Here is an 11,891-nt window from a genome sequence, read left to right as displayed (position 1 = left end):
AGCCCCCCACCCTCCCCCCCCCAACCCCCCGCCCCGGGGAACCAGGCGCGGCTTCCTGGGTCCCCTCCCGCCCCGGCCGGGGGAGGAAGGCCGCTGGGAGGCGAGGCCTAAATGCCTCCCCTCTCCCTGCATTTCAGCTTGGGGGCTGGAGCCGAGAGCCAGGGCGCCAGGAGAAGGCACTGGCCTAGGAGTTGGGTAAAGGAAGGGGGACCTGGCGGTGGGGGCACTTTTTACTTGCCACCTTGCCCTCAAGTTGGGATATGAGTTGGGGGATTCTGAGAGTACGGGACCCTCTCTGTTACCCATTAACTTCCCTGATCTTTAACCCTTTGAGTCCCCACGTGAAAGATTTCCTTAACTGGGATCCCTTCTGTGACCCCCACGTGTTAATATTAAGAAAACAAAACAAAACCCAGCACTCCAAGGCCTTACTCTGACAACAGCGTAGTTGTGGAGCATGAGACTAGATTGTGACTGTGTTAATGGGGCCGACCGACCCTGGTACTAGGAAATGAAGTTTTCCCCAGGTGCAGGGGCAGTTACTCTGGCGGAGAGCAATTCATACCCGGACACTTGTGCGGACAGTTGCTTAGAGTAGTAGAGAATTTGATTTGATTTCAGACAGGTTTGGGGCCTAGTTGGAAATGAGTATATGAGGAGGATCGAGTCCCGCCCCCCCCCCCCCCCCCCACTCTTTTTGGCCACCCCGGGCCGATTGCAGGATCTCAGTTGCCCAACCAGGGATGGAACCTGGGCCTCGGTAGTGGAATCCTAACCACTAGGCGACCAGGAAACTCCCTGCGGAGCATCGAATTTTTAAAAAAAATTAATTTTCGTGTCTTTCTGATTAATCATGGGGCAGTTGTACCTAATTTAGGACTAATTTATTCTTATTTCTCTTACTGAATAAGTGCTTGTAATACTCAGACTATCTTGGAACTTAGCCCAGTGCCTAGAAGAACTTCCGAAACGTATATAATATTTTAGGGTTAGTTGATTCATGGAGCTCTCATACTTTGAAGCACACTTGCCTTATGATTGTCCAGGAACTGGCCAAATAAATGTTAGACAAACACACGTTGTTGGGATGAGTTTTGCTTCTTGATGGTTTCATGTAATTCCAGCAGTGTTTGGAAATAATTTGGTAAGATGTTTGAAGGTAACACTTTAATACTTGAGAGAAAAATGAAAATACTCTTTTGGCCAATGAGTGGTACACATCTCATTCTGTTTAATATGCCTTTCCAAATCCCGTGTCTGCTGAGATCGGGTGTGTATAACTAGGTGACTTTAAAAGTTAATGCCTGAGCCTAGAATTGAGATAAGTAGTTAAAAAAAAAAATGTTTTGAAAGCATAGTTTTACTTGTCCTTTACCACTTAGGGTTTATGCCTGCTTTACATAAAATCAGTTAACTAGTTTTGGTATTTTTATCTGTAATTGACATTCTTTTGTATGTTCATTGAAATGTGTGAAATTTGATTTTTTTTTTGCATCTAATGAATTAGATGATAAATGAGCTTGAATTTGACATTTGAGAGCTCTTTGGCAGTAGATTTTTCATTATTTTTCAGTACTGTGGTCAGCATATGTAAAAGAATGTGCACAGTATCCCTTTACAGGACTAAATAAAGTGCCCTTCACAAATAGTCCTGGAGCTTCTGGAAAAGAATAAGTTGTAGCTTGTGTTTCTAAATAAATGGAGTAGCACAGTTGCAGCTATGGGTTGAGATCACGTGGCTTAATTTGACAGGTATGAAGCAGAACGGCTTATATAGTTGTGGAATATGTACGTGGGTTATTAGTATTGTCTGTTTTTCTTCAAGTACTTTATTGCTTGGCTGTGTCGGGGGGAGGATGTATGCATTCTTGGAAGCTGTGCTGTTTAACAGAGTCTCAGAACTTATTGCCTAGGTAGACAGATACTGCGAGATGCGCTTGGTTACATGGAGTAACAGTTGATTAGGATGTTGGAAATACTTGACTTTTTTGTAGAGGAGGGAATAGAAAAGTATGGACAGTACGCCATAGCAAAACTTGATTTCTTTGCACAATTGCCTAGTTGTTTTGTTAAATAGCCAATAAAAAACTTCAGGTGTTTGCCAAGTCATAAATTTTCATGAGTTAAATTTGAGGTTGTTATTCTGTACCCTCTTCACTTTAGAAAGGTGACAGATTCCAGTTAACTGACAGAATGGAGCTCGATTTTTCCCCTTTCTTAAATGGGGGTTTATTTTTCTAAACATCTTCAAATGCAGGCAGATTCCTTATGGTTCATCAGAGTCATTTTGGTTTAAAAAAAAATTATTTGCCTTTCTGTACCAGTCCTTGTCTGATTTTTTGGGTTCTATTTTACTAGATTTAGGCTTTTTGAAAAGTAGGATTTAAAACAATTTTTGGTTGGTTTCTTTTAGTGTTAGTTTGTCAGTTAGTCTGGAAACCGACTGTTGAGTCAATGATGGCCACACCTGATACTTAACACATTGACAGGAAGTGTTCCAGGTGGCTGAATAGACTAGTGTCATGTGGCAACAGAGCAAGCCCACCTTTGCTAAAAGCATACCTCTAGCAGAAAGCATTCTTATAGCACTGGATTATAGTCTTTGTTTTCATTCACTGTGCTCTCCATTAACTTTTTAAAAAATAAATTTATTTTATTTATGTATTTTTGGCTGCGTTGGGTCTTCGTTGCTGTGTGTGGGCTTTCTCTAGTTGCGGCGAGCGGGGGCTACTCTTCGTTGCGGTGCGTGGGCTTCTCATTGCAGTGGCTTCTCTTGTTGCACAGCACAGGCTCTAGGCGCGCGGGCTTCAGTAGTTGTGGCACGTGGGCTCAGTAGTTGTGGCTCGCGGGCTCTAGAGTGCAGGCTCAGTAGTTGTGGCGCACGGGCTTAGTTGCTCTGCGGTATGTGGGATCTTCCCGGACCAGGGCTCGAACCCGTGTCCCCTGCATTGGCAGGGGGATTCTTAACCGCTGCGCCACCAACTCAGCCCCTCCATTAACGTTTAAGAATGATTAGGCAAATGAATGGTTTTGTTATTGGCACTAACCAGTCTCTCCTTTTCTTGACTTTATTTTGGGGAGTAATCTTCTGGGTGCACCAATCAAGATAGAGATCAGAATGATTTGTTTTAAAATTAAGTGTATATGGGACTTCCCTGGTGGTCTAGTGGTTAAGACTCCTGGGCTTCCACTGCTGGGAGCTCAGGTTTGGTCCCTGTTTGGCGAACTAAGATCCTGCATGCCAGGCGGTGAAGCAAAAAAAGAAAAAAAAAAAAGTGTGTAATTTGTTATATTGTTCATTTTAATTCTCCAAAATGACAAGACTGATTTGACATTGGAGTCAAATATAGATTAGTTCAACAAGCAAGAGGGAGCGTTGTCAAATGAAAACACATAATTTTACTTCCACACTTGGGCATCTTAAGACTTTATTCGTTTAACAGATGTATCTTGGGTATCTTACTGTGCCCAATGTTAAGATCTTTCTACAGTTCTAAAAGGATGAAACTGTATATTAAAGACAGCTTCTGTTTTTGGTAAAATGTAGACAGATTTGAAATTCTCACAAGTACAAATACCTTCATTCTCCATTGTCACAGACCAAAAGATGGGGAAGACGGCTGTGAAGATAGAAAAGCCAAAAACTAGTATGTCTGACATTGTGAGAAGCTGGATTTTTGAAACTAGAGTTGTCTATTCAGCTTTTTATGAGTCTGTACTGTCTGATGTCCATAGGTGCGTAATATAGTGAAATACATAAAGGGTGAAATTAAGTGGAGTTTATTTTATAACTATAAATAGAGCTTTAGTTAAACAGAATTTAATGGTTGCCAGTTCTGTACCACAGATTTTCATCTACATTAAGGAGTTCCAGATAATTGTGTATGGGTGTTTAATTTGGGGGGAAAGTTTATTTTTTCCATTATAGAATAAAATATATTCCTTATGAAACATTTGGCAATTTTATCTTTAAATTGAACCCTTTTCCCCCTTCTGTTGTGGTTCCTTTTTAAGTTGGGAGTATAACTGAAGGGTTTTTTAAATAATAGGAGATTGTGAAATATTCTAATTCTCTGAGAATATTCTAATTCAGGAAATAGTGATGCTGTAGGGATTTTTATGACTAATAGAGCTACTGTCTTTAAGGAGATTATCAGTTAGTGTGGGGGATAAGAAAGGGCTTTGTAAAAGGTAAAGCAGTATATGGATATTAATTGTGATATGATTCTTGGTAAAATTATTTTTATATGTGATTTACAGTTTCAAACCTGGAGAGTCAGAGGAGGGAAAGCTGTACAGTTGAGTAGGGGGCAGTGGGACCATGAAGTTGATCTGTTCTATTTTGACAGTAAATTTGGGGGGGGGGTCTCTCAAAAAAACAGAAGAAAGCAGGGAAATGGCAAAATGCAAGTTGTCCTTGGTAAAATGTTACCAGTTTGGTTAGAAGGATGGGGTATTTGTGAGGTGTGGTACAAATAAGAGATGAAGCTTAAGAGCTGGAGTGGGGCTGTATTGTAGGTCTTGAATCATACTGGACGTGTGTTTGCAATGACTTTAGGAAACTACTGAAGTTTTACCAGCATGGAAGTGGCATAATTGAGGAAGATTAAAATTAAGTTGTGTGTGTGTGTGTGTGTGTGTGTGTGTGTGTGACCACAGTAGGAGGCATTTGGAACAGTCTAGACAAGAGACTGTTGAGGACCTGAATATTCTGTTTATAATTCATGGTTTAAATTCAGACAAAAGTATTCAGCTCAATATATGGAATTTCCATAAGCAAGAGCCCCTTATTTGTTATCTGTTGTTGATTGAGGGTGATCACTAAAGTGATGCTTTTTATCTGCTCACACTTCAATTCAGGTTAGGACACTTACATTATATAGGATGATCATATACACAAAATGGAGTGTGGTTGATGTTTTTTTTTTTTGTGAACACTGAGTTCTCACAACTTTTAAATTTAGGCTTTCCTGCTTTCACTGCTTGGCACTTGCTTACTTGCTTTTCTTTCCCAATCCTAATCACCTAAAATAAATCCCTGAGGCGGCTTTCAGTGGACCTCCCTTTTATAGATTCACACAAGCTGTCATTTGTTTGGTGTCTCTTCATATCGTTTTTTGGTTACCTGTCTTTGGCTATCTTAAAGTTTTCTCAGAATCCATTTTATTTTGGGGACTAGAAAATAAAACACATCCCCTCTTGTTTAGAGGTCTAACAGTGAAGGTTGCAGACATTTTGTGGTTTAATTCCTGTATGAAATACTCCAGCTTATTACTTTTTTAAATGTAGAATGTAACCTATTAAATTTTTATGGAGACATTTGTGTTCTTTTTCTTTTTCTAAAATTGAGGTATAATTGACATACAACGTATTAGTTTCAGGTGTATGCATGTTTTTATTATGTTCTGCTCCATCTTGTATTAGTTGACTGTACTTTTTCTCTCTTAGTTGAATTCTTTGTTGAACTTGTTACTTTTTTGAGATAAAATTTATCCACGTATATAGGTCTTAAGTTGAGTGATTTTTGACAAATGTATACACCTGTGTACCTATGACCCCGATCAAGATACAGATACACAATGACTTTGCAGTTGGATAACTTCCCTTCCCACTGCGCGCCCCCCCCCCCAAAAAAAACCCCAAAACCCTGGCAGAGTATACATGTGGATCTTACCTTAAAAGTTATTGTAGACAGGAAATTTTTGAATATTATCTTATGACTTATTACCAACGTATGGTTTCTGAAGATTGATAACCTCGTCATCTTCAACATAGTTCTGTTATTCCTCTTTTGCTATAAACAGACTTGGGATATCTGAAGATCCTTGTGAAAACAGTTTCAGATGGTGGATCCACTGTTAACCTTTTCAGGCATTTGAGTCCTGGACCACAGAGGAGCTCTTCTAAGTTTGTTGGCTAAATTTATTCCTGTGAGCTACAGGTTCACGGACTTTTCTATTCTCTCTTGAACCTACCGTTGGTAGCTCTGTTTTTCGTCCTCTCCCCAACCTAAACATTGCGCTTCCCTTAAGATCCTTACCCTACCTCTGCCCTGTGTGATCCTTTCCAAATCTTGATACAGGTCTACAATGAAAGGTAACTGTACTTATCACTTCAACCTTTTTTTGTTCTCCCAACTAGTTTGTCCCTGAAGGCTGAGCCTGTCATTTTCTCCACTGTTCTGTGTACTTGCCCTAAAGCACTCCCCAAACTCATTTCTGTCTTAGGGCCTTTGCAAATCCTGTTCTTGCTGTGTAGTACTGCATAGATTGTTCTTCTCAGAGTGCTTGACCTGGATGTTTTCATGCTATCTCAGCCTAAATGCACCCCCTCAGTGAGAAGCACCAGCCTTCTCTAATAACACTCACTATCTGAGTTTTTTTGTGTGTGTCTTCCCCAGTAAGACATAACCTTTATGTGTGCATGCATCTTGTATAATGGTTTTACTTCTGTATCCCTTCTTCGCTACCAGTGCATCAATAAATAGTAAACGCTCTAAATTTGAGTGTCCTTTCTCAAGTAAATACATGGAACTGGAATTCTGCAAGTTTGTTTTTGTGTTTAGAGTTAACTGCAGGGCTTAGAACACCGTTACTGTAGGAGGCATTTTGAGAGAAACTGTTCCTTGTACAGCAGGCTCGGTTAGCGGAGGCAGCAACTTAAGTAAGGTGATTGTGCAGGTTCAAAGGGACAATGTTCTAGTGGACTGAGGTGGCCAGATCAGACTATGGCCATTTAAGATTCATAGGTTTTATCCACCTTGAAGAAATACTCTGCTCACATAAAGTTAATTTACACATTGACAGTTTATCCCATATCTGTTGTATCTATTTGTACATTATTTAAACAGTCTAATCACCAAAAAGTTAAGCACTGGGTGGGTTGAGCCTCTTTTGACATTCTATTAGAATGCCTGAGGAAACAGACCTCTTGCCAGTTGTATGCCTGCTGATTGGGGAATGACTGAAATCCAAATTTTCCAGAATCAACAGGTTTCTTTCATAGTGAATTACTTCTTTCATATTAATCTTCATACCCTTTGAAAAAAGGAGATTGTATTCCTGTTAGAAATCATTCGTTAGGAAGTTAATGTTGCTTGCTATTCATAGTATGTCTAGGATCTCATGTTTATTATTTAAAAACCTGTTACACACTTTTTCTGTTTATTACTTAAAACTCTTTTTCAAAAGAGGAGTTTCTGGGGAATTCCCTGGCGGTCCAGTGGTTAGGGCTTGGCGCTTTCACTGCCAGGGCCCGGGTTCGATCCCTGGTGGGAGAACTAAGATCCTACAAACCACACAGCCCCCCTGCCTCCCCCACCCAAAAAAAGAGGAGTTTTGGGCTTCCCTGGTGGCGCAGTGGGTTAAGAATCCACCTGCCAATGCAGGGGACACGGGTTCGAGCCCAGTCCCGGAAGATCCCACATGCCGCAGAGCAACTAAGCCCGTGTGCCACAATTACTGAGCCTGCGCTCTAGAGCTCGTGAGCCACAACTACTGAAGCCATGGTGCCTAGAGCCAGTGCTCTGCAACAAGAGAAACCACCGCAATGAGAGTCCCGCATGCTGCAACTAGACAAAAACCTGCGCACAGCGACGAAGCCCCAATGCAGCCAAAAATAAATAAAATAAAATAAAATAATAAAAAAAAAAGAGGAGTTTCTGATATCAGAATTGTAGATTGCTTTTTGGTATGGAACTTACTAAATTCTGCTATTTCTTTGTTTATAAGGAAAGGCACTACTTTTTTCCTTTACCCTTTTTATCATCAATAAAGCACCTCAGCAGTGCTCTTATAGGTCCACAAGAAAATTATTACAGGCTCTGCAGTGGCCTAAGGTAATTATATGTATATGTCTGCAGATTTTTTAAAAAAATTGTTGAACTTAGTATTTACTAGATTTTTATTTTTGGGTGGCATCTAATATATTAATACTTTTTCTGCTGATTAGGCAAAAGCCTTCACTAATAAGCATGTCTTGGACTATATAGTGACATGTATTAGTTTTTCCTCTGTATATGACAGCATTGGCAACAATCTTGTTTTTTACTGAAGTTCTTGGAATTAAAATTTTCCCTCTTATTTAAATTTAATTGAAAAATTATCTTTACTGTCTCCTCTTTAGCATTTTAATCTTCTGATTTAAAAAGATGTGTGTATATGGTGTGTGTGTGTCAGTGTGTGTGTTTGAAATTTTAACTTTCATCTTGGAATATTTAGTTCTTTGAAGCAACCCATGACTCTTGCTATCCTGCCTCTTAAGGGTCTCCCTAGTTTATATTCCTAGTAATATGAACCCTGGAATCCTTGTCTGAAATATATCACTTTATTTCCAGTCTCTTTGCTTTGATTCTGACATTAGAAATTCAGACTCATTGCCCTAATGACAGAGTGTATGTTGACTTCCTGCAGTTTGCCAGAAATTAGGCAGAAAAATCTATTAATTTGAGGAAAAATGTCGGACTTTTTGTTCTCTATAGAATGGGACTCTTCTGATTTGCTGATTAAAAAGATCCAAAGGTGATCACCAGTATCACATAGTATTGTACAGATGAATTAATGCAAATTTAATTGGAAAGAAAACACATCCTGGATTTTCTTTCCTAAAAAGATTGATTGTTTTTCTTCCTGTCCTTATATTCTTTTGATAAATGTGAAGAAAAATGAAAATGGTTTTCCAGAAGTAAGACAATGAAACTTGAGATTTAGTGTCTATTCATTAGTCTGGTTTAGAGGAATCTATCTTGAGGTACAGTTTGTATTGTTCTTGAAGGACTTGAATTAGAATTCTGTTATAAATGATTAATTGTCATTATTTGAAATATTGATGTAATTTTCATATGTGGTATCTTGTTCCTTTTTTGAAAATACTGAAACTAAAGATGAACTTATGCTTAATAAAAGTGTGTTGTGGGGGTGGTAATCAATTGACTGACTATAAGACAAAGTTTTGTAAAAGCAGCCTTTTATTTAATTAAAGTGGCCTAGCTTGTATAGTTACTATAATGCTAGTATTCCCTGTATTTATTGTAATCTTATTGAAGATGTGAAAATTACACCGCAGTGCTCTTCTCCCTGCTCTTCTAGTCCATTTAAAAATCCACTTGGTTGTCTTAGTATAATTACATTGGAGAAGTTAGAAGTAGAACCAGAGTGTTTTAGATTCTTCTCTAAGGTATATTTATTTTTAAGAATGTGTGCATTTTTAGTTTTGATCCTTTACAAATATTTGTCTTAGGAGAGGCTGGTGTCATGAAAATAGCAATGGACTAAGAATGGGAAGACAAAGGTCTTTTGTACTGACGTTACCAGTTGTCCCTCTGAGGAGGTAATTCTTGCTTTCCCTAAGATGCAGCGTTGTGAGGGTTAAAGATAAAGTTTGGGAAATTACTTTGAAAACTGTAAAATGCTATACAAATGATATTTATGTTGCCACATCTGAATCAAATTTGGAATTTTAAAGAACCTCCCTCTTTTATCTCTTCCTCAAAAAGTTAGAATTTACTACACACATGCACCCACGCTCTAGTTCAAATTTCATTTTTCTCTTCTTGTATTCTAAGTACTAGAGTGTGTGTGTGTGTGTGTGTGTGTGTGTGTGTGTGTGTGGTAACTTCTAAAAGTTTCATGAAGGGCATTTATGTCAAGTGTCTTAGAGGATATATGACTGGAAGCTCATATAATTGTTAAATTTCTATTAGGTATGGGATTTGCCATACTTAGTATAGTAGTGGCTTTTCTTTTTACATTTTCTACTTATAGGCGTCTAGAATGAAAATTTCCATTAGGCTATCATCCTGTTTCAAGTTGGCCAGTGAGGAATTTGACTGTAGGTCTGCATCATTCTTTATTATTTTTTTCTGTATATCTTATAATTCACACTTTAAGAACTTGATACCAGTTGAAATTGTGAGACAGCAAAAATAATCTAATCTTTCTGACTGCATTTATTGTAGGGCAGGTGCAGATGGAATTAAATAGAGACAGGGTAGTTTAAAAGGTAGCTTGTACCTTGCTTAACTTTCATTATACAGTTGGAATTTAAGAACTGATTCTTATAAGAACATCAGTTGAATGCTGCTTTGCGTTTTCTCCCCTACTCTAGTACGTATGTATGTTTGTTTTAAAGGGAGTAGGGAAATCATGGAATCATGGAAAGGATAGACTCTGGCAATGTAATAGTTTGAAATACATAAAAAAAGAAGAACCAGGGGCTTCCCTGGTGGAGCAGTGGTTGCGCGTCCGCCTGCCGATGCAGGGGAACCGGGTTCACGACCCGGTCTGGGAGGATCCCACATGCCGCGGAGCGGCTGGGCCCGTGAGCCATGGCCGCTGGGCCTGCGCGTCAGGAGCCTGTGCTCCACAACGGGAGAGGCCGCAGCAGAGGGAGGCCCGCATACCACCAAAAAAAAAAAAAAAAAAAAAAAAAAAATAAAGAAGAACCACATATATCTTCTAAACAGATAGGAATTAATGAAATTTTGTATCATTATGTAGTGTATATACAGTATTAAGCTTTCATGAGATTTTGGTACTATTTTAAATTATAGCACTATAAATTTACTCAAAATGGGTAAATGCTGTCTCCTAAGGAACTTCATATCTAGAAACATTGATTTTTCTCTTTCGTTGTAAAGTTCTTATTTTATACCACTTAAATCAATCTGATACAAGTGTGTTTAGTATAAAATGTAACAAAAGAAAGAGATAGGGTTTGTATAGGCCTTTTGAGTTTGTATAGGCCTTCTGAGTTTAAAGTGGCTTAAGTGATGATTTTGAACTGTTTCATAGCTTTCTCAAACGTATGGCTAAATACTTTAAATAACTCAGTGTATTTCTGGCCACTGCTGAGCACAGTGAGAGCACTGTTTCTTGGCTCTTGATTGCTGCTTACTAGTATGTTTCAATAACTACCCCAAACTGTCTTCATTTAATAAATATTTTTGCAGGTAGAAGAGTAATCTGGTTTTTGTGAAAAGTATCTTCCTTTCCCAACTATTTGATTTAGGAGCCCATGTCTTTTGAGATTTATCTAGGAGACATTTTTATTTGTTTAAGTAGGGGAGGATATGGCTGTTCAAGATCACCTCTGAAAAAGAGGTTCCGATGCTTAAGTAGGAGGGTTTACCATACATACTTTACCATGCTACCACTGATTACTGTTTCTTTACCAGTTTGGTGTTTAATATTGTATTTCCTACCCCAGGATACCTAAGGAGGTAGGTCCTAAAGGAGTTACTGGACATGTTGAAAAGAGTCAGAGTCCATTTAAAAATCCACTTGCTGTCTTCGTATAATTATGTTGGTAAAGTTAGAAATAGAACCAAGGTGTTATTAGATTTCTCTCTAAGCTGTATTTATTTGTTTAAGAGGGTTGGGGTTGGGGGTCATGTGTCTGATTTGAGAATGACCTAAAGATATTTCTGGTAATGTCTTCCTCTGTTGAGAATCATGTGTGGAATATAAAATTCAGTGTCTTTTCCATACTTGCCATTATATTTAAGATGTGTTACATATTAAGGGGGTGCATGTTAGAATATTGCTCTTTCGATGCCCACATCCTTGACTCTGCCCAGGATTTGTAGGGTATACCATACCATTGTGGCAGTAGAGCCTAACTTCGTTAATAGTTTTCTTTAAAAATACCTGTGTCTAAATTGCCTAGTATTTACTTTTTCTTGATGTGTTACAAGTGATTTTTGGCAACCACATCATTTTTGTTGACCTGTAAAAAAAAAAAAAACAGTAGTAATGATGTTATCTGTTACACAGTACATTTTTGTACCACAGTGCTTTTTTGGATTATTATTATTATTATTATTATTTTTTGTGGTATGCGGGCCTCCCTCTGCTGCGGCCTCTCCCGTTGCGGAGCACAGGCTCCGGGCGCGC

General features: G+C 38.7%; 1 protein-coding gene across 2 annotated transcripts in view; it reads left to right on the top strand.

Annotated features, from left to right (window-relative positions):
* The window catches only part of SMG1 (SMG1 nonsense mediated mRNA decay associated PI3K related kinase), a 100,014-nt gene that overhangs the window by 636 nt on the left and 87,487 nt on the right, over positions 1-11,891 (top strand). The gene's annotated exons all lie outside the window — the stretch shown is intronic.

This window comes from Physeter macrocephalus, chromosome 14, assembly GCF_002837175.3.
Source record: "Physeter macrocephalus isolate SW-GA chromosome 14, ASM283717v5, whole genome shotgun sequence".
Lineage (NCBI taxonomy): Eukaryota > Metazoa > Chordata > Mammalia > Artiodactyla > Physeteridae > Physeter > Physeter macrocephalus.
Note: the sequence above shows the minus strand (reverse complement) of the source record. Positions and strands in the feature narration are given on the sequence as shown.